The following is a 25,599-nucleotide window of genomic DNA, read 5'->3' as shown; positions in this document are numbered from 1 at the left end:
ATTTATTAATTCTCCTTTGATCACATTAATGAAAAAAAGGAACCTCCTGTAAGTCCTGGGACTCGAGCTTTCTGCCAGGCTGATAGCGACACTGTTGCACTCGCGTTGCACGCGCAGTCACCAACCCCATGGAGCGAGGAGCATGAACTGCGGTTAGGTGATTGAGAACCTGTTTTTTTTACATTTTATTTAATCAAAATCGGTTTAAATTTAAATATAAACAGCTACATATGATGGGGGGGAGGCAAAAAATCCCAGAATTTATTTATGAAAAATTGTCTATTTACTCTTCACTGTTTAAACGTCAATCACCTTCAAGGCACTCTCTCCCTTTTGCTAACATCAGCATCTGAGAACAGCCCTGGGAAGTTGTGAGGCCAAATGAGGAGGCAGAAGTGGAGACAGAGAGGGGGAGTGAGCGACTGACTGCCCACGCCGCAGCGGCAGGAGGAAGGAGAGGGGTGGGAAGACACAGCCGAGCAGCCACGGGAGCTGCCATGACAGGTCGGATTGTTGCGGTGGGGAGGCTGAGGTCACCTGGGGGCTCTGGAAGGACGTGGGGGCCTTTCACAGAGAGGGGACACAGAGGAAATGTGCATTTGGGCAGGCAGAGACACATTTAGCTTTGGATGTGATACGGTCGCGGTGCCCAGGTCTGGAGCTCAGGGGCAGGGAAAGTTAGTTCACCACGCAGCTGCCAAGCTCCGGCAGAACAGAGGCCATTTAGGAAGGAAATAAATGTCATCCTCACTGCCCCGCGCCCCCAGCTTGGTGCTGGGAGCACGTGAAATGTGAGCCCGCTTGCGGGACTGTGATTTCTTGTGCCTCGGCTCTTAGCGCTGAAACTCACCCTTGTGCCCTGACACTCTGTGCCACCCTGGAAGAGCTCACGTGAGCCCTTCGCCCGCCATCTGTGTGTCGAGTTCCCACTAGGTGCCAGCTCTGATCTAAGAGGTGGGGGCGAAGCAGTAAATGAGACAGATAATATTAACAACAGAATTAAAGCAGAGACAGGACGGAGTGGCAGAGGGCCTTAGGGAGGGCTCACCAAAGAGGAGACATGTAGGAAAAGAAGTTCCCCAGAAGGTGAGGGTGGGACGGACGACTTTCTGCAAGGGAAGCAGTGACGGGAAAGAAGCCCCACGTGCTGGGGTGGAGAAGTGAGAGCAGCAGCCGAGAGATGGTGGGGCCTGGTCGCGTGCAGACTGGGGCCAGGGTCTGTGGCTTGGATCTGATACCAGGTGCAAGGTTTATTGGACACAAAAGAAGTCACACGATGACAGGAGCTGACTTCCACGTCTGACAGCTCACACGCCACTGCGTGGGAGACTTCAAAGGAAGCGGCAGAGGCGCACGGTTTCCCTGCAGGCTCTCAGAGGGGACCCGCCTGCAGGAGCAAGCTGCCTGATGAAGCTCCGGCTGAGCTGGTTCCCGCAGGAGCCAGACCCCTGGGCTCTGCTGGCCACTGAGCCCTCTCCCACTTCTGACTCTAGGAGGCGTCAGCGTGAATCCGGAACTCTCATATCCCTCCCTCCCCCGACTCCCAGACTCAGGGAGGGTGCCCGGCGGACTGCAATTAATCTTTGCAGGGATTATGACAAGGATATGATGAGGTGGCTTTTTAGTTTTTAATCAATAGGCTTCATTTTTAGAGCCGTTTTAGGTTCATGGCAAATTTGAGCAGAAGGTACAGAGTTCCCGATACCCTCTGAGGCCACACGTGGGCTTCCCCACGGGAAGGGTTCATTGGTCACAACAGACGGGCCTGCACTGACAAACGGTCATTGCCCAGAGTCCGCAGTCTGCATGAGGGTCCACTCTCCACGTTGTCCGTTCTGTGGGTTCGGACACAGGGTAATGACTTGATCCACCACCACAGTGTCACCCAGACTAGTTCCCCTGCCCCCCAAATTCTCTGCTCTGTTCATTCATTCCCCCTCCCTCAGCCCTGACAACCTCTGATCTCTTCACCGTCTCCATGGTTTTGCCTTTTCCAGAATACCGTGTATGAAAGGGGACCCTCAAGAACCGGAATTTATTTATTAAAAAATTGTCTATGTATTCCTAAATGTTTGAACCCCAGGCACCTTCAAAGAACTCTCCATTAGATGCAATACACCTGTCGAGACTTTTTCCCCACTGCTCAGAACAGTGTGACCTCATCAGTTTTAATGCCTTTTAGTCCTTCTGCTGGTTTTGTTTCAGCTCTTCCACATGGGCAAAACATTTCCCTTTGAGGACTTTTTTCATTAGGGAAACAAAAAAAAAAAGCCACTCAGGGCAAGATCGGGTGAATAAGGAGGGTGGGACACGGGAGTCATGCGGTTTTAGGTCAAAAACTACTGAACACTCGGCGTGGTGTGGGCGGGTACACTCGTAAATCGCCCATCATGAAATGGGCAAACTCGTTGAAAGAGTCTTCAAAAAAGCTCACAGAAGCCAGAGACAGCCTCTCACAACAACGCCAGCTGGTGCACTGATCCAGATGGGTTCCTAGAACACTCACCTAGTGAGGGAAGCCTGTACTGCAAGGATTCGCCCTCTTGAACATAATTCTGGGTTTTTTGGGGTCCCCTCTCATAGTTGGACTCATACAGCACGTAGCCTTTACAGCTCGACTTCTTTCACTCAGTCATATGTGTTAAGGTTCCTCCACATCTTTTCATGACTTAATAGCTCATTTCCATTTATTATTGTCTGAATGTACCACAGTTCATTTATCCTTTTATCCACTGCACAGGACATCTTGGTTGCTTCCAAGTTTTGGCAGTTATGATCCAAGTTGCTATGAATACTTATGTGCAGTTTTTTGTGTAGACATAAATTGTGAACACATTTGGGGAAATCCCAAGGAGCATGATTGCTGGATCATACGATAAGAGTGCATTGGTTGAGTAAGAAACTGCCCGCCTGTCTCCTGGAGTGCCGTACCGTTCCGCATCCCCGCCCGCAGCGAACCAGCGAGCTCCCATTGCCTCGCATCCCTGCCCGCATTTGGTGGTGCCAGTGGGCTGGATTCTGGCCATTTCAGTAGGTATGTAGGGGTACCTCGTTGTTTTAATTTGCATTTCCCTGATGACATAAAATGTGGGGTGTATTTATCATCTGTAGATTTTTTTTGGTGAGGTATCTGTTAGGATCTTTGGCCCACTTTTAATTCAGGTTGTTTGTTTTCTTCTTGGTGAGTTTTAAAGAGTTCTTTGTATATTTGGGGGAACAGTCCTTTATCAGCTATGTCTTTTACAAATATTTTCTCCCAGTCAGTGGCTTATTTTCTCATTCTCTGGACATTATCTATTTACTGTGCGGCAAAAGCTTTAAACTTGAATGAAGCTTCCCAACGCTTTCTTTCCTGGACTGTGCCTTTTGAGTTTTATCTAAAAAGTCATTGCCATGCTCACAGTCGCTTAGGTTTACCCCTATGTGATCTGCTGAACGCTATACAGTTTCGTGTTTTACATTTAGGTCTGCGACCCATTTTGGTTAATTTCTGTGAAAGGTGTGAGGGCTGTACCTAGCTTCCTTGTTCTGCAGGTGGATGTCCCGTTGGCCCAGCGCCAGTGGCTGAAGAAGCCGCCTCTGCCCCTTCGTCCAACAGCAGCTGGCTGTGTTTGTGGGGGTCTATTTCCGGGGTCTGTTCTGTTTCACCGATGTGTTTGTTCTTTCACTAGCACCACGCTCGCTGCCTTGACCCTCGACAGGATTGGTTGGTTTGTTTGTCTGTCTGTTGTAAGCTTGGGGGCTTTTTAGGAGCCTAAAATCAGACCATTAAACTTTTAACTCTTCTTCTTCTGTAAGAAATGCCAATTAAAACAGACACCACCCCAGAGCCTCAGCCCGCCCCCCCGTTCTGTCTGGGGTTTTGGCCCTCGCCCTGCCTCGGAACCATGCTGTGCTGACACTTGATAACTTTTTCAAAAGCTGGAAGTTCAGTGGCTGGCGCTTTCAAAACTCAGACATTGTCCACAGCATTAAAACAACTGTGTCAAAAGTGGCCCTAGTTTTAAAAATGGCCACATCAGAAGAACCACATCACCGGTCAGGTCCCCGTGACGGAGGGTCCGAGAACAGGCCCCGATGGGCAGCAGCTGCCCCAAGGCCTCTGGGCTCCTGTTTCCTGCTGGTGTCGCCCACCTGAGCTTCTGCCTGCTGGACATGGGGACACAAGAATTCAGACCCCACCCGAAGCTTTGGATGGCTCCCTGGGTGTCACTTGAGAAATGACTGGTTATTTTTCAATATTAACCACATTTAGAAAAATGAGCAGCCTTCTCGAGCCGAGTCCTGTGGCCCAGAGATAGTCCGTCGGCCTTGGGCTGCAGGAGTCGGGACGCCCAGGCATATCGGTTGCCTATTGCTGTGTAACAAACCAGTCCACAACTGAGTGACTGAAACCAATGATTATTCTTTTAGCTCATGACTCCATGTTGTCATTTAAGCTGGTCCTAGCTGGGCCGTCCTTCAGGTCTCAGCCAACCTCCGCTGACCTCAGCTGGGCCTGCTCATGTGTCCGTGTCAGCAAACAAGCTGACCGGGGCCGGCCGTCTAGGATGGCCTTAGCCCCGAGGCATGTGGTCTCCCATCGGCCTGGCGTTGCACACGTGCTGATGCTAAGGCTCCAGGAGAGTAGATGTGTGCAAGGCTTCTCAAGGTCTGGGCTCAGAACTGGTGTGTCATCACTTCTGTCACAGTCTATTGATCAAAGCAAGTCCCAAGGTTGGCCCAGACTCAGCAGTGGAAAACTAGATGTCACCTCTTGGTGAGAAAAGCTGTAAAGTTCATTTCAAAGGGTGTGGGCAGCAAAGACTGTTGACTGGGGACATCAAAGAAATTAACCCACCACACAGGATGGTGCTGGGGCAGGGGGATGAGGCCACTTCAGATGGGGGTGGGGGGCATGGAGGGCCTCTCTGAGAAGGTGCATTTATGCTTAGAGCTGAGGCGTGAGAAGGAAGAGCAATTCCAAGACGGAGGAAAGAGCATCCCCTAAGAAGTTACACAAATGACGCGGTCCCCGGGGGTGAAATGTCCACGTCCAGCACACAGACCTGCTGTGTAAACTACATTAAATGAAGGACTGAACAACACGGCACCCGCCTAGCACCAAAACGCTCACCCCGGACCTCCCTCCACCCACAAAGGGCTGCTGAAAGCCTGAAGGGGGTTTCAATGACTGTTATTTTCATGAAATAGTTTTGGTTCCTTAGAGAAATGGGCTGCCTTAAATTAGAGATGTGGGGGAAAGGAGGAAGTAAAAGCAGTGTTAGCGAAGAATGAAGACAGGAGAGGACAACAGCAAGGAAGGGGGAGGGGGAGAGGAGGGCAGGAGAACCTCGGCCACGCGGTAAGTGCAAGCCACGAACGGAGGGGGTAGCTATCTACAGCATGAGATAAAGCAGATATCAAAGAATTAAGACAGAATTTTGGAAAACGTTATGATGTAAATAGACATACATAGATATGTATATTACATGCATATGGGTCTGTGTGTGTGCACACACATGTGTACACATATATGCACATGGAGGACCAGGGAGCTAAGGGAAGCAGAGGGAGGCATGTCCACTGAGGGGGGTGGAGGAGCTGAATGCCGTCAGAAGGCCGTGGGAGGGTCTGCGCCACGAGGAATGCTCGGCAGGTTGCGCGTGAGTCTGCGGGGAAGGGCAGTATTCCAGGAGGAGCAAATGACTTGAGGGAGGCTCAGAGGCAGGAAGGGTTTGTTTCTGTCAGAATTTGGGGAAGGACTAAAGTGAGAGGGGGTAGGGAGGTCTTCCAGAGAAGAGGGGACTTCATCCAGTACCTCTGTGGTGAGCTTTTGGAGGAGAGACAGAGGATTCTTATGACCAAGGAGAAAAGAAAGGCAACTCAAGACTCCAGGAAAAACAGAAGGCTGGATAAGAAATACAATGTAGTAACAGGTCACTGCATGGCTCCACAGCGAACAACATTACATGGTCACTGCAATATGGACACGGTTCTTAAATATTGACACAGGTACTGAACAAAATGATATGCTAACTATGGGAAGGTTTCTGAGGCTGGTGTGGGAATGGAAGCTTCATCTATTATCACAGGATGTAAATGAGTAATGTCTAAAAGTGATTGCCAAAGCACACAGCTAAGAGAATGATTTAAAGCCTTCCAGTAGGAAGTGTGGCCCACAAACCAACATCTTATCACCTGGGAGCTTGTCAGAAATGCAGAACTCAGGCCCTGCCCCAAACTCGCTGGGTCAGATCTGCATTGAACAAGAGCCCCAGGGGATTCACAGACTCAGTATCGTTTGAGAAGTGCCAAGAAGTTGGTTTGGGGAATAGCACTAAGGCATGGGAAAGAAAAGAATAAAGAATAGGACGTTTTTGTCTTAAGCCTTCAAAGTATTATTTGACGTTTATTTAGCCACATGCATGTTATTTAAGACTTTAATTTTACAATTTTTAATAGTCAAAGACATAAATACCTGGGTAGAATATGGTTCCTCTCTAATATTTATTCTTTGTCCCAGTTTAAGCTCATCCTGGCCCTGGCCCTCAGCTTTGACTGGGTGACCTTTCTAAAGAAACCAACGCCCCAGAGCTGGGACCAGCCAGGGCTTCAGCCTCACTTGGCTTTCGAAGCTCCTGGGGCGGATGTGACCCCTTGCCTGCCACCTGCAGACTTCCCAGTAGGGCCCACATGTGTTTTCTCCGACCCCCTGCCCTCCCCTCCGCAGCAGCCTAGGAAGCAACCACAGCCACAAACCATCTGCACCACCTCCCGGTATCTGTCTTCTCCCAGTTATCTGTTGCTCAGTGGTTCTAGGTGTGCTCCCCAGACTGCCAGCAACAGCGTGGTCACTTGCTAGAGCTGTGGGGTGCTGCGGCCCCCTGGGAATCAGAAACGGGCTGGGCCAGCAGCCTGTACTTTAGCAAGCCCTCCGCAGGGGCGGGGAGTCCGCTGCTGGCCCCACCATCCTCCATTCCCCATTCTCCTCCTGGGTTTGTTTGTCACAAATCTCCCCTGGGCTCCCCCAGTAGCCCCTCCTCTGTGATAACTTCAGCTGCCTAGCCACTTTCCACAAAGAATGAAGACATGGCCTCCTGAACTTGCTTTCAAAAAAAGGCTGGAGCCTCTCTCTGTAGAGCCTTTTGAAACAATACGTTAAAACAGGGTGAAAGGGATAATGTCACACACAATCCCTTGCCCCACACCACGCCCCGCCCCCTCTTTGGAGCTGATCCTTGTATTCGCTCCCTGACCTCATCCGCACACACCAGAACCAACCACAGGAAGCATGGATCTCCTGCCCCCTCCCCCTTCGGTCCCCTCCCTCGAGCCCCCAGACTTCAGCTTTCAGCCAGGAAGATGCCCTGTGCAGATAAGTCCCCTGCGGTTGAGGGTGAGTCGATAAGCCTGGGCCTGTCACTCCCTGCTGTCACCCATTTTCTCCTCTGTCTGTCCTCATCGTGAGCGATGAGCCCCTCAGATAACCCCAGACGGGGGCCACAGACTGACACCACTTCCTTAGATGGGCAACTGACAAGCAGGAGCCCAAATCCTGAGTTCCCAACGTCTACGGGGAAGAGCCGGCCCTGGGATGGCAGAGCAAGACTCCCGCAGAGCAGAAAGCCAGATTTCCACTCTTGGCTGGAAATGACCTTTCTTGTTATGAGGTTTCTCTTTGTCTTTCATCTTTGCTGTTGCAATCTTCAGGGCTCCACTTTGTGTGCTGAAGGCGCGTGGGTGTTAAAGTCACGCTATGGAAAACATGCACGTGTGTGCGCACACACCACAGGCTTTGTTTTTCTCCAGGCAAGCAGATGTTTTCACAAAAACTGTTACAACTTAACTTTTTGCAACTTCTCTTAGAAGAGACGTTCTCCTCCATCAAACCCAGAAGAAAAATAGTGACAAATAGCCCCAATCTTAAAATATAGGGAAGGATGAAGGGGCAGTTCCCAGTTGAGGGAAGAAAAACTTTGGCAAAGATGCTCTAACAGGTAACCAGAGAAATGCATGTGAAACAACAACAATATTTGTGCCCTGAAAACAGACAAATCTTTGTGAGTTTCATGTTGAGCATCTGGTGGGGGGCAGGGATGAGAGCTAGGTACTCCCCAATTGCTGAAAGTGTGCGAACTGATTCAGCCACACTGGGGAGGGGGGACCGTGGCAGGGATGTGTCCTGATGTCTCAGCAATCCCACAGTGGTCCCCCCTTAACAGAATATTCATGCAAATTTGCAAGGTTGTTTTGGTGAAATCGGAAAACAGCCTACATGTCCACTCATAAGACTACGATTTCATGAAGGACAGTGTATCCATTCTATGAAATACCCACACAGCAGTTGAGAGGAACGAAGTGGAGCTGAATGTACTAACATTGAAAGATCTCCAGGGTGTGTTTGTGAATGAACAAAGAACTCGTAGGTATGATCAGTATAGTGACCTTTCCAATGAAAACAAAACGGAACCCCAAGTCGACATTATCTGCATGTCTAGGAGCCTATTCATGTTTATGATTTCAGAGAGAAAACCCTGGAAGGAGTCATACCCAAATGGCCACACTGCTTACCTCCAGGAAGAAATTGGGGGCTGTGGGAGGTAGGCAAACAGGAGGTTACCTTTGTCTGCAGTCATCCACGAATTTGACGTCCCGAGAGTGTAGTCAGGAACAAGTTGCACCATTGTGTAATTAACCTTAAATATTTTAGGATCCTAAATGTTTCTGCCTGTTGACTAGCGGACAAAAAACTGTAGCTTGTCCTCAGTGTTAAGTAAACTTTGTATGTGGGCCGATGTATGATGACATCTCATTAGCAAGTTATGAAATCATCCCATTTGTCAAACGCGCTCGTGGTTCATCTGATAGTTAAGAGCAAAGACCGGTTCCATGCGATCAACCCCCCCCCCCCCCGCCACACACACACCCCATCACTCATCCTGGGCACAGCATTTCCACCCCACGCCACGCGGTGCTAACCTTCAGGATGTCTAAACCACATCCAAGCAGGCCTTTTCTGATTAGCCGATAACTTTGTTTCCAGGCTGCTGTGCCATCTGACTGTCAGCTCATAATTTCAAAGCCGCCAAAAACCAAGAGACACCTGGCTGGGTGGTAGTGCCTGGGGCTGGGGGCGCAGCCTGGCCACCAGGCACCTGGCTTCCTGACTCCAAACCACACAGCTCCCTCTGGGGCCTTGCGAGCCCCCTGAGAGCACGGCGCCCTGTCCCTCCCACCAGCCTGCGCTTCAGAGTCAGCACCCGGGAGAGGGTGACAGACCCACAAGCCATCTCAGGGACGCCCTCACCCCGCTGCCTCACCTATGCCCCACCAGTGAGGCAGTGTTGTTTGGCGGAAAGACACGGAGGCTTGGAGAAAAACAGACGGGCAGGTATCACGGGGACTGGCGCACCTCCGCTGGCAAGGCCACCCTCCCCACGGGCAGACTCACCGAAGAGGCCAGGTACAAGCCTAGGTAAATGGTTTGGGACCAAAGGTTAGGCGCTGAGGTAGATGTCCTCTTTGACTCTCCCAGGCTCTGGGGCGACCTCTACTTTCTGGATCAGACAGACTCAAAAATTTTTTTTAATTTCGAGGACTTGGGGATTTTAGGACAACAAAAATCAAAGCTTTCGCCCTGACCAGTGTGGCTCAGTTGGTTGGGCATCACCAGTTCGATCCCTGGTACGTGCCTGGGTTGTGCGTTTGGTCCCTGGTCGGGGCCTGTACGAGAGGCAACCCGTCGATGTTTCTCTCCTTCTCTGTTCCCCCTGCCTGACCAGTGTGTTTCAATCCAAACCTGCTTCCTTTAGCTCTTCAGTGGATGTCCCCCAAGACCCGCTGGGCTGGGGGACACGATGTCTGTTTCTTCCTAGTGACTCTGTGTGCCTCCACTCTGCCCATGGTGTACACGGGTGGTGGCCAACATGACAGAGTCCTGCAAACTTTGATGATGTGCTGACAAGTCACCCGGGGATTTTGTCCAAATGCAGATTCTGAGTCAGCAGGTCTGGATGGAGCACGTGGCTCTGCATCTCTACCAAGCTCCCAGGCAGCTGGGCCAGATCCACACTTCAAGCAGCAGATGCCAAGTTTGGGAGACGTGGGGAGAAGCCATGCGTCACAGTGGCCGCGCGAACAGAGAAGAGTGGTCAGGCCTGAAGAACCTTGTAAACTGTGGTGCGTGGGGAACACGCCGGCCGCTGTGGCCACTTCCTGTTATGTAAACTATGTGCGCTTACTTGGGATTCAGAGAGAGCTGGAGCTATCCCTCTCACCGCTTACTGAGGGGGGACGGAGCAAGCCCCCAATCCTAAGTTTTCTTCGAGATAAAAAAGGAGGTTGTCATTTAAATAGAGATGTGGTTGCAACATTCTAAGTCTATATATACTCCATCCATATGTATGTTCATCTTCTCTTTGTTAATCTAAGTGAATGAATGGGTGTGTGTGGGGGGGGGGGGGTTAACTCACTACACATTTCTGCTAAATGCTGAGACAAAAGAACCAGAATTGGCTGAAAATCCAAAACCGTCCGAGCAAACGTCTCTGTTGGGACTCGTCTGTTTCTGATGGTTTGAAAGCTTCGTAGGGAACCCGGGGTGATTTACGGTTGCTACCACAACTCTGCAAAGCTGGTGACTTCAACCAAGTTTCACTTACGCAACCCTGAAATCCAGCCAGAAAGCTGGGGGGAAAATCCACTAAAAAAAGTTCGCTCCCCTGAATCCTTTAGCTCCCAGGAGCTATCCAGGGCCAGAGCTTGGAATCCATTACCCTGGGGCCAATATTTATCTCTGCTAAGATCAGCTTTCTAAAAAGGTGCTGAGTTGTAAGGATGTAACCTGCGGATCTTATAATCCCATCCCAGCCTATCCAAAACGTTCTTCCGGCCGGGCTGACAGACCCATTCAGACTCGTGGATCCCAAGAAAAACTTTGCATGGAAAGAATTTACATGGAAAGTAGGCAATTCTGACACAAACATGGCCCCGAAGAGCCTGTCAGCACAGAGTTCTCTCTGCCCAGTGTGGCCATAGCTCTGGTTTCACATCATCTCCTTTAGTCCTCACAGCCACCTTGAGAGGCAGACACCGTGGTCCCTTCCATGGTGCAAAAGAGGAAACTCAGGGGGAGAACAATTCATTAACAAATGAATTTTAAAGATGGAAAATTTAACTATCTTATTCTTATCTGCACAATGTAAAATTAGGTTGTTAACTTGATTAGTTGGCTCCATGAATTGTCTGGGCACTGCCCGTGATATATTCAAGGATGTATCCACAAAGCTGAATATCACAGCACCATTGGTTACACGGAGAGGTTGTTACCAATTCAAGTCTAAAAGCAATGACTGTGGACCTATGCAGGCAGTCTAGGAACTCCTCCGCTCCGAAGGGTGCACAGATGTCAATATATTTTCAAAGAATTTTTAGCGATGTGAAAAAGTTCCCATGGCGTGCTGTGAAATGGAGCAGGCGGGGCATTTCCACATTCGCCTATTCATTCCCAGCAGTTATGGAACACTTGCTTCTCCAGCTACTCGGGGGCACAGCTGTGCCCCCAGCAGACCTGCCCTTGCAGAGTTCAGAGTCTGCCCTTGCCTGTGAAAACTCCTTAGGGAGAGAAAAGGCTCCGAAAAGTTAGCAGTTGTCTTCCTAAGGGAGTGCGGGCACTGTTTATTTTTCCTCCTTATTCTTTTCCACATTTTTTGATATTAAGCATGGGTTTTATTTTTCAGGATTCATTGAGGTCTAGTTGTCACACAATAAACTACAGCTATTTCGAGCATATGACTGGCTAAATTTTGATATATATATACACCCCTGAGGCCACCACCACAGAGTAGGCGAGGAGCATAGCGTCACCGCCAATGTTTCCTTGTGCCCCTCGGCCCCCCTCCCTCCCCCCTCCCCACCCCCACTCCCCATTCAGCCACTGGTCTGCTTTCTGTCACTGTGATTTCGTTTGCATTTCTAGAATTTTATACAAATTGAAATGTATTCTACATACTCTTTTTTTTTTTTTAGTCTGGCTTCTTTCACCAGTGGTTATTTTGAGACTCACGCAAGCTCTGTGTGTATCCGTAGTTGTTCCTTGTTGCCGCAGACGAGTGGTCAGGTACAGGGCTTCACTGCGGTCTGCTCTCCACCCATTGGGCAGTGGACACTGGCTGCTTCCAGTCCCTGCCTATTACAAATAATACGCCCGTGAACATGTGCGCCTTAGTGCATGCGTACATGTTTCCTCCCCCCAGAAAACACCTTGAACTGAGATGGCCGGGTCACATGGTAACTCTGCTTAACTTTGGAGGAACTGCCAAGCTGTGCTCAAGTGACTGCATCGTGTTTACATTTCCAGTGAGAGTGAATGAGCTCATCATCCCTGCTTCCTAAAAATTACATAAGACATAAGAAATAAATAAATATCTGCTACTGTAAAAAAGAAAATTCAGGAATGGATAGAATATGAAAAGTTAAAGTTTCTTTACTCCATTCCTTTTCTAGTGCCTCATTTGTATTTATTATTACAAATCTGGTGTGTGTTCATCCAGAGCCTTTCCTTTGCAAGTGCATGCCCATGTGCACACATGTGTTTGTATGCACATGCATGCACTTGCCTGTGCATGCACGTGTCTTCGCCTGGGCACACATTTGCCTGCGCAAATATACTCGTGTGTGCATGTGTTCTGTGGATGCCTGTGTGTAGATGGGGCTGTGTGTATGTGCGTGTGCATGTGTGTTTGCATGTGTGTCTGTGTTTGCATGCCTCTGTGTGTGCAGATGTGTGTCTTCAGGTGTGTGCATGCATGTGGGGTGAGTGTAGTTCTTAGATGGCTGTTGCCCTGGCTTCACTCGCTACACAGTGAAGCCCAGAGATCCTTCCCTGTCGTTGTTTCTGGCTCTAGCTTTTGAACGGGTGTGAGTATCCTACTTCAATAATCAGGGAGGTGTGTTTTTTAACACGGTTAGAATTTCATTTGCCGGTCCCATGCAAGGGGCAGGTCCCTTCAACGGTTTAAATTAATGGGACACTTGCTGAAGTTCCTCATCTTCTCTTTACTGAAGAAAGGCTGCCTGCCTGTGAGAGAGGGCTGCCTGGCTCAGGGTTGAACCCGGTCTCCCCGCGCACCTCGGGCATGGCTGCCCCGGCGGGAGGGAGAGCGCTTCCCGTGGGAATGTGAGAGGTTTCTGCGCGCTGCTGCTCCAGCGCCGCGCGGGCGCCCCCAGCCCTGGCTCTGCGGTGGCGGTGGCGAGGCGCGCTGCGCGCAGTCATTCCGAGAGGGCAAAAGGGCTTCAACTCTTCAACTCTCGGTCCTGGGGAGGAGTAAAATGAGAGGTTTCTCTTTATGAAGTCAGAAAGCTCACCACATCTGCCCGATGCGGTTGGTGAGAGCCTGCTCGCCTGTTGAAGACCTGCGATCATGGAATCCAGGCTTGGCGAGCTCTGTCGTTTTTCACTGCGGGCTCCACGGTTTTCCCCCTGAACAGTCGCACTGTCCCCGGGACTGCACTGGGTGTTTCCACGTCATTAAATATGTAGTCCAAAAGTTGAATTAAGCCCCAAACTTCATATTTGGTGATTTCACAATATTTTAGATATGGTCATACCACTAGTTATCCAACCAATTCCTATGGCTGGTCAATTTTTACCTGTAGATGAAAATTTTGAGTAGCACTGAGTGAAGAAGAGTTATAAAAACCATCCATGGTGATTATCTCGGAACAACACAGAAAATCTTGCAGTTGTTTTTGGTGAAGAAAGTCAATTTTGTATAGTTTATTTCAGAATAAATAAAATATAAATTTTATTTTAAAAAATCAGCAATTGGGAACAGTGAAAATTAGGTTCTGGTGACCATACCAAAACTCAGTTGGTTACTAGGTCTTGATTTTTTTTTTTTTTTTACCAATCTTCTTAGGGCAATGCCTTCCTTATTATTCTGAATTAAATATTGTACGCCACTCTTTCTCACTTTACTTACCATGAGAACATCAATCTTTAGAAAATGTTTTACAAAGTTTGTACTCACTATTTGATAGCAACTTATAATTACACATTACTTGCTATTGTGGTTGTTTCTGATACGCGTGGTTGGTAAAAAGTCTGCGAATGTTTAGCCATTCCACAGGGGACCCAAACCTCGCAGTCTATTTCACCTGCCATGTCCCAGTGTGTCACCTGTGAGGAAGAAGTGAGAGACGTCAGGACATTACTCCCTAAATATCTCAAAGTGCATTTCTTAAAAAAAAAAAAAAAGAATACATTCCTACATGGTAAAACATACATATCACAGCTAAAATTAATAGTCATTGTTTAACATCACCTAAGAGCTTGTATATATTCAAATTCCCTCAAAGTGCCCTTCACAGCTTACTGCCCGCACCAGGCTCCCTCCCGGAGCGGGCCTGGCGGCGGGTTGTCGGGGTCCCAGCAGTGTTTCGGCCTGGTCTCCAGTCTTCTCTTCGAGGAGTCTTCTTACTACAGCCTCTGAGTGTCAGAGGCCCCTGGCTCGCCCGTGAGGTCATTCAACTTCCCTCCCCTGTCTTTCTTGGAAGTTACATCTGTGGAGTGATTAGACCCCAGGTAAATGTCTTCGGCATCCCAGGCGAGGCTGCGACAGCAGAACACATGATACCAAGAGACACGTAGTGTCTGCTTGTCCCACCGCCCGCGATTAGGTCGGGGCGATGGCAGTCAGATCCGTCCACTGTACAACTGCATTTTCCTCCCGATGGCCTGACCCAGGTTGTGGAGGTGGCACTCCGGTTCCACAGAAGGCCCGGGTCCCATCGACCGTTCATCTAATGTCTTTACCACAAGTGGGCGGTCCTTGCTTGGATCTGCAGTCCCACTGGGATTACAAGACTACGACTTTCTGAGTCTGTCATCCTGCATCTCACCGGCACTCTTCTGTGAAGTACAGCCTTACCTCATCAAGTGGAGCTCTTCGGCTGCCCTGGAATACAGTTCCTGCTGGAGAGACATCAGTGTACTTCCCTTTGATTACAGTTTCCGCCCTGGGCAGAGTGCAGTTGGTTAGAGCATCGCCCCAATGTCTCAGGGTTGCGGGTTCGATCCCCAGTCAGGCGCATACTAGAATCAACCAACGAACGCATCGGTAAGTGGAACATCAAATCAGTGTTTCTCTCTCTCTCTCTCCCCCCTTACCTTCTCTCTCTCTAAAATCAATAAATCAAAATAAAACAAAATAAAACTGCTTTAATTACATCGTTTTCCAATAAGAAGTTGGTATTAGCTATCGCCAATGCGTGTCTGCTGACTTTCTCCTTGTTACTATGATTATGGACTGATGAGCTCTCATGTATTCGATGCCTGTGTTTCATTACATTGTTCTTGGCTCCCATGACATTCCTAGTCTCATCAGAAACCAACACAGCCAGATGGAGTTTAATTGAGAACCCAGTTTCAAAGCAAGCAGTTCCAAATGTATCCTTGACACGGTCTGGAAAGAGGAGGCACTGCTTTCTAAGAGGACATGACAGAATAATCTAGTAAAGTATCGCCATCACGGTCACTCACATTTGTGCTCTCTCCTCCTCTTCAAGGCACAGGCGAGTTCCAAACGTGCGCAGGGAGGAAGGCTGCAAGCCTGGGCTGCGATGCTCGCTGACTGTCAGCGATTTAGGCGCATGTCATTACTAAACTCACGTTCCAGGTCAAGAGCTAGTGGATTGACTTCTACTTTAAGATGCTTCCATGCTTGCCCTGGCAACCAATCGACATTTCTCTCTCACACAGATGTTTCTCCTTCTCTCTCTGTCCTTCCCTTCCTCTTCCTCTAAAAACCAATCAGCATGTTCTTGGGTGAGGATGAAAAAAGAAGGAAAAAAGATGCTTCCAAGAACAAAGCCATTAACATTTTTTTCTTACCTGGGGCCATACCCCTCCCACTCTAGACTCCCTTTCTTCGACATGGGACAGCCTGTAGACACAAGATCGCCCTCAGGCTGTTCCTGCAGTAAGTCATGGCCCCCCACTGTGGTTTGCAGAAGAAGCAAGGAGGAAGCCAAGCCTTGTCCTGTCGCTGTTAAACTAACTGTCGGGGAGGGAGTGTATGTGGAGTCCCCTCTCCTCAGCATCCTCCGTGGTCCCACAGGTCTGCGTTTTGTTTTTGCCCTGGTCCCTTTGCTGGGGAGCAGATTCATCCAGAGAGAAGCCACTGCATCCCAGCTCCTCACCTCGGGTGTGACCACACTTGGCTCCCCGTCAGGGGAGTCTGAGGCTCCAGGCGGCCCTGCGGGTTCCAGCAGAGGGTGCGGAGGCTGCGGTTATTCTGCAAGTTTCCCCAAAAGAAGAGCAACAATTACAACCAACTCCCTCAGCCTTACAACTCACTTTACCTCACAAAACCAGAGACCATGGGGACCCCAGAGCCTAAGAGGGGGTGTCTGACAGATACATCAGATCTCAGGACACACCGAACAAACAAATACATGAACTTGACATGCAAAAGTTCGTAGCTGGCCATATACAGGGTGGGGCAGAAGTAGTTTTACAGTGGAGCAGGCTTACTCTTGTATTATTATCATCGACTACTTATTTTATCAGTTTCCATACACACAACTGTAAAACCACTTTTGCCTCACCGTGTATCCTTCCTATTTTCTTGGGAAGAATGCCCCCCGTGGTGATAACAATGATACAACCAAAAGGCAGGGAGTAAATGCTACGACAGCCACGTGACTGTTTTGGCCCTTGGTTGTTCCCAAGTCAGATTTGTAATAGATGACATGAATGTCCCTCATGGATTTCAGCTTCTAAAAAATGAAGTTCTCTCTCAGCAAAGGGGTGAGTGAAGTCTGCCAGTTGGTTAGGTGGGGACATGCACATGGCGAAGCCTTTTGAGAAAGTGGTCGACTCCAATCGGTCGTATGCGGAGCTCATAATAAAACCAGGTCTCACCTAGGGTCTCATTTTTCATCTGAGCCTGGAAGCCAGTCAGAAAAACCTTTTAGGAACAAGGCAGATGAGTTGACGGGTTCTGGCTCGGGGGAAAAAAACAAACACTCCGCCAACCACACAGCACTTCTGAGTAGGGTGATCTTTCGGGTTTTAATCAGCATTCTCGATTTCACTCACCATCCATCTTCCCTTTGGCATTGAAAATAAATTCTCCCGTGAACGTTTGCCCTCTGAAGGGTGCTTTTGTTTTTCCTTTTGCTCCTTTGCGTTCTTTCAAAATAACTAGAATATCCTCAAGGGGTGTCTGGGCTGAGATTTGGAGTCAATGCTGCTCCTGGGCTTTCTAGTTCCCCAGAAATGATGCCTCTCAGCCTAGACTCCAACCTGCAAGGCCAGTTTACTTGGACACTGTCCATTTTATCTTATCTTTTCTCTCAAAATAATCCCAAATAAAAGACTCCAAAGAAATATGCCAAAATAAGAGTCAAGCAGAAAAATGTTGGCCATGGACTGGACCGGAAATCAGTTAGGAGACCTGAGCTGAAAATCTTCCCCTACAACGGAAAAAGAAAACTGATTTTTAAATTAAGGTGGGGGCAAGGTCTGCAACCGGCTCACACACTGCAACTGGCTCCACTATTCCATGTTTATTATGTAAGCCCCTTGAGCCGAGAGTTTCCTCGATTCCGGACGAGGGTGCAGCCTGCCCTCCTCTCCAAAGTCCCCCTGGAGCTCCCGCTGGCCTTCTGTGATCCTTTTCAAAATGACTTGGATGTTCCCCCTGCTCTGAAAGTCTCATAGTGGCCTTTTGCGGAAACATACAAACCTGGCCAAGTACTTGGAGAAAATCTTCACAGCTCTAGCATCAGAGAATTTGATTATTTGCATTTGCGGACTGTCCTCACCTTCAGAAAGCACCGCTGAAGGCAGGTTTGTAATAACTGCCCATCCGTCCCCTGAGTCATCTCAAGATTCCAGAGTCTGTTCCTTTTCATTTCCGATCTCCCCCACGAACACACACACACACACGTTCGTGCGCATGCATACACTCACATGGGCACCCCTCACACACACCCAGACATTCATACACATGCTGACACACCCGAACACAACACACATACACACACTCGTGGACCCACACTCTTCTTTCATTCTCTTGGCATCATTTCTTGAATAAACTGTTACTTGCAGGTGTAAAGATGAAAATCTACATGAAATCTTTATTTTTCTCTCTCTAAGATAACAGTGGCTTTCCTCACACTGGGACCCCAAGGAGCTAGAAGAGCCACACTCCGTGATCCATACGTAATTAGGATGTCACTGCATTGCCGTTTTCCCAAATTCCGATTTTCCAAAAGGGCAGTGAGTGTCAATTCTTCAATTGACACTTTTTCAATTCTTCATCCCACTTAATAAGTATCCCACGCAACGTTCTCTGTGAAAGACTGACTCTCATTCATTCATCACATTTGTCACTTGAGAAGGAGCACCAGCCCACTGGCGTCTTCTGTTGGTGAAAGACAGAAGAATGGGCACAGATGCGAGGCCTGCGGAGGCCCCGTCATTGTACTGACCAGTGCGAACGGAGTAGACGATTCAGACCAGGCTTTTCAGCTAAGTATAAGGTGAAAAATCAGTTCCATATAACAATTTTTTAAAATACAGGTTACTTTTACTAATCCATGTCACCCCAATAAATTAAACAGACAAACAGATAGACAAACACACACAGGAAGAGACCAGTTCCCGTCTCTGCCCCGCCTGTTGTATCATCAGCTCACTGTCCAGAAAAGTGAGTTGCTACATTTTTTTAAAATTCAACTGCCAGAGCCATTTTCCCAGCTGTAAACACTTTTCCCAAAGAGCAAACACCCCCGAGTGCCTCTCCCAGGGAGAGGCTGATGGATTCAGCCAGCGGGGCCACCAGAGGAATGGAGAAGTAAACCAACCTCCTCTGACAAGCGCAGTTTCGCAACTGTGAGTGAACAAAACCAGCATCTGTAGTACACATCGCATAACACACATTTGTGACCTCAAGGTTCACATCAACAATTCTCAGAATTATTTTACCTTAATGACGATATTAAAAGAAAACCATTTTCTCTTTGGGAAAAGACAGACTCAACTTTTTTTTAAAAGCTTTTATTTATTTATTTTTAGAGAGAAGGGCAGGGAAGGAGAAAGAGAGGGAGAGAAACATCAATGTGTGGTTGCCTCTCACGTGCCCCCTCCTGGGGACCTGGCTTGCAACCCAGGCATGTGCCCTGACAGAACCAAACTGGTGACCCTTTGGTTCCCAGCCCATGCTCAGTCCACTGAGCTACACCAGCCAGGGCCAAACTCAACTTTTTGACGATGAGATAAAATAGTAGCCTGGACTTGACAAAGTTCACTATCCTTTTTTATTTTCTTTTTTTGGATCTAAACAAAAATGCTTTTCAAAGCAGTGGTGTCTGTAGCTTCTCATTCTCTCAAGATCTCTCATTTTAAAAAATTAAGGTTGCTTTTTTGTGTTAGTTTTTATAGTGTAAGTAGCACATAAGTATAGTTTGCAAAATACAGCAGGTGATTTTAACTTGAACAGAGAATAGAAAAGACACAAAGGGCACTAATGGATCATCTCCATGGCACTAGGTCAAAGGTCAGCAAGTGTGTCACTTAGTTTAGCAGTCACTTTGAACGATCCTCCATCACCCTGTTACCCCCGAGGTCCTGACACCAGTGTGTCCCTCGGCTTGGAGGTAATGTGGAAAGGTGGATCTATTTTTGAGCTAGAGTTCCTGTATTTGTAAGAACTCGTGGAATCTTCCAGAGCAAAGAAGAGCAACACAAGGTGATTATGTTGTGAGATTGTAGGTGTTTTCCTGTCGACACCACACTTGGTAGTTGTTGCAACAGCAAAATACAGGAGCGCGCATTTTCAACCTGCTGTTCGTGTCTTCACTCACTGTTCTTGGAAAGGGATGCAAATCAGCCAGAAGGCTTCTCCTGAAAACTGAGTGTGTAAGAGGCTGTTTAAAAGACATTACAACCCACTGATTTACTCCATCTCACAAGAAAAATGCAAAATTAGAAGGCATTAAAACCAGCACATCTCTGACAAAATGATCCTTATGACTAACGGATTTGGAAAATTACAAAACACTATTTTTTTGTACATCAGAAATAAAAACTAAACATACATGGCCTTTCAGCCTATCTGTCCAATACCATTTCTAGGGGGCTTTAATTGTATTTACATATGGAAATATGAATTTCAGCCTACTGGGCAATTTTGTTGATGTGATTGACTTCTAGTCTGGCATAACTTACATACCTTCCATCCTCAAAGTTGGGTGTGCAAGAACCATCACTTTGATTTTCCAAGATACAATGACATTTTCCTTTTGAGCCCTCATTTCGTGGGGAAGGAGGGGCGTTCCCATCGCTTTGTGCCCCACTCACCCAACCTTCTGTAGCTCTCCAACCACGCTGGTCTGAATTCCAGCAGGAGAAGGTTCTGTGAGTCGATGAGTACTGTGGACACATCAGAACCATGTTTTGGTTGTTGATACTGCTTTTTTGTTATTACTCCAGCTAGGAGCGAGGGGACCAGGGGAGTAGATGTCAGAGCGGAACAGAAGGGGGTGCTGATTTTGAAAGTCATTTCAGGAGCTACAATCCCAGGATATGCTGGAAGCATCGGGAGAGAAGGAACTCACAGATGACTCTGAATCACCTCATTGGTGGATGGTGATGGAAGGACTGGCGATGCGACGGGACCAGCAGGTTCTCACATCTCTTTGGGTGTGTTGAATTTAAGTAACTTTGGGACACCCAGTTAAGAGAAAAGCTGTAAGCTCCTGGGAGTGTAAGTTGGCTGTACAAGTGAGAAGCATGGCTTGAAGGTGCACGTTTGATGGTCATCCTCGTACACAACAGATGGAACCCTGGGAATAAATGGAACCGCGCAGAAAAGGAGGGGACAGCGCTCAGGCAGAGCAGCTGAGGAGAGGCCGCCAACAGACACCAGCCAGCCCTGGGGGGTGAGAAGCAGCAGCAAGGGGAGAGGAGAGCAGCAAAAGCTGAGGAAAAGGGTGAAGGAGGAGGGGGGCCTCGCTGGGAAATCCTGCAACACCGACTGTGGTGAAATATTGGATTTGGCAACCAGCAGGTCATCTGGTGACCTTGGAGGAGGCTGTTTTAGTAGGAGAGGAAGAAAAAAGCCAGACTGCAGGGTGGCTGACAGGTGAAGGGCGAGCTGTCAGGGGGAGTGCTCTCTCAAGTTTAGCCCAAAAGAGAGACAGAGAGAAGAAAAAAGTTTGGGTAGTCGATTATGGAAAAAGTCTGGACAAAGGAAGTGTTGGTTTGGGGTTAATGTTGGTCATTGTTTTGTTTCATTTTTAATTTGGGGGAGACTTGAGCGTGATTTTAAACTGAGGATCAAAGACAGAGTAAGAGAATAACGATATAGGAGCTGAAAAAGTCTTAAAGGATATTCAATTAAGTGTAGTCCTAGCAAAGGTAGGAGGGGGTGGGTGGGACCGTGAGAACTGAATCATGTTTGCCTTGGACACGAGTTCCTCCTGAGAATCAGCGGGGCCAGGAGAAGGTGTGTGGGTGTTCTAGAAGATGAGATGAGAGCCCAGAGTCTCTTTGGAGCCCCCCTGATTTGCCCTGCATTTCTGGAACAAGGGTGGCGATTATAAACCACGATTGACAATCTTTGCTCTCAAAGTAGGCCACACCAAAATCGATAGTCATCTTTCTCGTAAAGACAGTCCCCCCAACGCAGCAAAGCAAATGAGCCCAATGCTTGGAATGTTCCTGTGGTGTATCTAAGACATTTGTCAGCTTCCTGCTTAATTTTGCTGTAAACTATCGAAATGGGACGTGCCCAGTGGACCTAATTAAAATCAGACAGAAATTAGGACAGCACCTCTCCAAAGCCAAGCATTCCCTCTCTGAGAGGCGGTGAAACCATCAACCAATGGCAAGTTCAGTCTTCCCTTTGGCTCCACCCACCCCACCTCCAATATGGAAGGCCTGGGTCTGCTCAGCCCGCTGAAGAAAGGGGGCAACAGCTGACAACAGAGGGCCGAACCAGAGTGAAAGTATCCAGATACCAGCAGTAGAGTTTGGGGAGCAGACTAAAGAAAGGGCATGTCCCTTCCGGGGGTCTCCATCCAGCTCTCGTGCTGACCTGAAGTGTCTGCCTCGTTTCTTCTTTAAGGAGAACAGAAACCGGGCCTGGCCCTTCCACAGAAGGTGCTGGCGCTGCGGTGAGCGCATGAACGACGGCACACGAAACCAAAGGTGCTTTTGCGTCGGCTTTTATTTTCTCTTTACATCATTAAATAGAAGTAAAGCCCGCTTAATACAGAAATTCAAGTGACAGACATGTGTAAAGTAGAGATCAACCACCTCCCAGGCCTTCCACCTCCTGTTACCCCTGCCCAGGTCTGGGGCTGCGGCGTCCCCTGCTCTGCCTTTCTGAGTTGGTCACATGTGCGCGTTTACAGCTACCGAGGCGGCATCTTACTAGGATGACTATTCTTCAACTGGATTGTTTCACTTTATTACCTATCTTTCCACGTCCATGCACTTGGATTCTTCCTTGTTCTTTCTGACAACTGCAGAAAATCCCGCATTATTGCAGCATAATTCACTCAGTCACTTCCCTCCGAAGAAGAACATTTGAACGATCTCAAGATGTTCACCACACCAAAACCGCAGTAAACACCCCTGTGCACGCATTTTGGAGCTCTTGTTTTTTCTTAAATAAAGCCTTAGGCATAAAGGCAAATCACTGGGTCAAAGGGTGTGTGCATTTTCAGTTTTGATACTAATTTCTAGTTCGCTCACCAACAAGAAAGCCAGATGACTTTACCCCCCCCCCCCCCGAAGGCTTAAGAAGGCCTCCGCCCTCGGGCCCCACGCAATACCGAGCGGTGACGATCTGGAAGTGTTTCCTGAGTGGTGGTGGCTGGGCTGGCGCAGAAACGCAGGAGCATCAGGGAGCTAACCCTTCCAGAAAAGCAGGAAGGGGGGCCACTCCTGTTGCATTTGACGAGGAGGAAGGGGGTGAATGCGTGAGGACTGGGAACACTTCAGAAGGCAGTCACTGGGCGAGGGGGAGCAGCCGCTGACCCAGGAGGTCCGAGCAGCTGGAAAGCCCAGAGGAAGTGGGGGGAAGTCCAAATGTTTCTATAAAACCAATACAGTTAGTTATGTGACTTTTCTAGCTTGGGAGCAAGAAAAAAATAATGGGCAGCTGCTGAGAGTCACCTAATGAGAAATGGAAACTTCTCATGGTTGAGTGATGGCCTGGAGGTCTGGACTTGGGAGCTAGAGAGGTGAGCCGAGGAGAAGGGACAACGGAGCAGAAGGATGTTCACAAGAGGACAGGTCGGTGGCGACCAGGTCAGAGGTGAGGCTTAAGGAAGGAGTTGGCTAGCTGGTGGTGGTCAGAGAGGGTCTCTTCTGAGTTCAAGGTTACAGCAGTGCACCCTGGCCCAGTGGCTCAGTTGGATGGAGTGCCATCCTGTACACCACAATGTTGTGGGTTCACTTCCCAGTCAGAGCACATACGAGAGACAGCTGATCAATCTCTCTTTCTCTCTCCCCCTCCTCTCTTTCTTCTCTCTCTAAAATCAATACACATATACTCAAGTGAATATTTTTTAAAAAGATTTCAGCACTGCAGGCTATGATGCGGTGTGGGGAGGAGAGGAGGTGCTAAAATCAAATAGAGCCAAAGGTGGCTGAAGAGCAGCAGGTGGGGCCAGGACGAAGCGTTGCCAGATGGGCCATCCTTAGGGACAGTACGACAGGGTGGAGCCACACGTCACTAACCTCAGGTGTGCCTGAGTGAGCGAAGGGTTCAGAGGTTTTCCTACCCATGCATTCACCAATACTTTTAGCAAAGCAATGACATTTTTGGCAATATCAACTCCTAAAACTAGATGCTAACCTAATATTTACACTCTTGGGGTTTGTTAGCGATTCACAAGCCAGGCTATTTCAAGTTTCTGTTCTTTCTGCCCTCTCTACCTTGCTTCTCCAAGTTCATTCTTACCAACCCCTCAAGATTCCACCCAGGGATCTTCCTCAGTGCTTACCTTGGAGCCTTAGATTGAACTAAGCGCCCCTTACCTGCTTTCCCAAGAGGTGAACACATTATGTGGAGATGACCTTCCAGTGGGTCTCTCTCCCACTACCCAGTTAGGACCCGGGAAAGCAGGGACCTTGTTTCCACCATCCTTGGGCTTTTTATGGCCCCTCCCTTGCTTGGAGGGCTCAAGTTGATCATAAGATAAAGATTCCTTCCATCAAGGAGCTTGAAATGCAGCAATGGAAAAGACAAACATGTATAAACTAAGAAGGATGTTTCCTTCATTCTCCTTACCGGTCTCATTGAGAAAACCTCTATTCATGAACGCAGCTTGCACTGGGCCATTCAGACCTTCCAAAGCATCCTACCTTGGTAGGCAACGCTTTCTGAGCAAATCTAAGTCAGCTTTCTGCTTTCTGAGCTGGAATGCACAGGGTGGACACCTCTACATGGACAGGGGGCCAGCGGACATGCAGCGAAGATCGCAGAGCTAGAAGGGCCCGCCTTCCTGCGTGAGACTGGTTCAGGTAGTCCAACACTGGCTATCTTTCTGCAATTTGAAACAATGACAAGTCTAAATGTACATCCCTGGATGCTTCTCCTGCCTCACCTGATGGAAACTCTGGCCCGTGGCTCAGGACCACCTTCACTTCCTCACAATCATCTCGGCCACCTCCAGCTCTTCCGCGTGCCTTTTAAAGCCGAGCCCCAATTCCACTGCCTTCTGAACTTCTCTTGACTTTCGGTCAAGGTGACGCATCCTTCTCTGACCCATGCCACCTCTTGTGTGCTTTGAGATTGTGTTGCAAGCTTGCTTTTTTTCCTTTGACTTGATTATAAAGCTACGGGTGAAGGGGACGAATGCCATCTTGCTCACTGCCCCCTCCCCTGCCTTTCACGTATCCATTTTCCATGGACAGAGCTTATGGATCTAACACAACTGTGTATATGCATGGAAGGTGAGGGACAGGGATTTGGCACATGTCACCATATTCACAGTACATTTTTCTTGTGCTTTATAGGAAGGTATTCCTCACAACCAATTCCGGACTTGTTTTTATGTAGCTTAACTTTTTGATGATTTGTTTGCTTCCTTCAGAGGTTTTTAATGTGTAGATATTTATCAGTGAAACTAATCTATCTTTTGGGCTAAGAATTAGCATTTTCCACACCATCTCAAAGGGAGTTGGCAGTGTTTTATGGTGAACCACTTCCTTGCCTGACCTCCTTTAATGCATGGGATGGTGATTTTACTAATCTAATTTGTCAGCACCCTCCAACACTCTGCAGGTCACTGGGGTATTTTGAAACCAACCAAAACCAGTATTTTGCTCCCTGTTTGAGGGAGCAAACAGCAAAGAACTGAAAATAGCCTCCTGCTAACAGAGAGCCCCCGAAATGCTGAAGTTCCCATAAAAGCTCTTTCAGCCCTGGGCTTTCCCTTCTTTAAAGTCTCGGCTGCTTTCTCAGCTGCATCTGGGCAAGGTTGGAGAAGATGGGGCGGACCCCAGGACATGCAAGGCACCGTACTCTGAAGGCTTTGCCTCCTCCCGGACAACCCCCCAAATGATTTTCCTCCCACCATTTCCACCTACTCCCA

This window comes from Sturnira hondurensis, unplaced genomic scaffold, assembly GCF_014824575.4.
Source record: "Sturnira hondurensis isolate 20B ecotype Veracruz unplaced genomic scaffold, ASM1482457v3 Scaffold0020787, whole genome shotgun sequence".
Lineage (NCBI taxonomy): Eukaryota > Metazoa > Chordata > Mammalia > Chiroptera > Phyllostomidae > Sturnira > Sturnira hondurensis.
The sequence above is the reverse complement of the archived record's forward strand: the minus strand, read 5'-3'. Positions refer to the sequence as shown.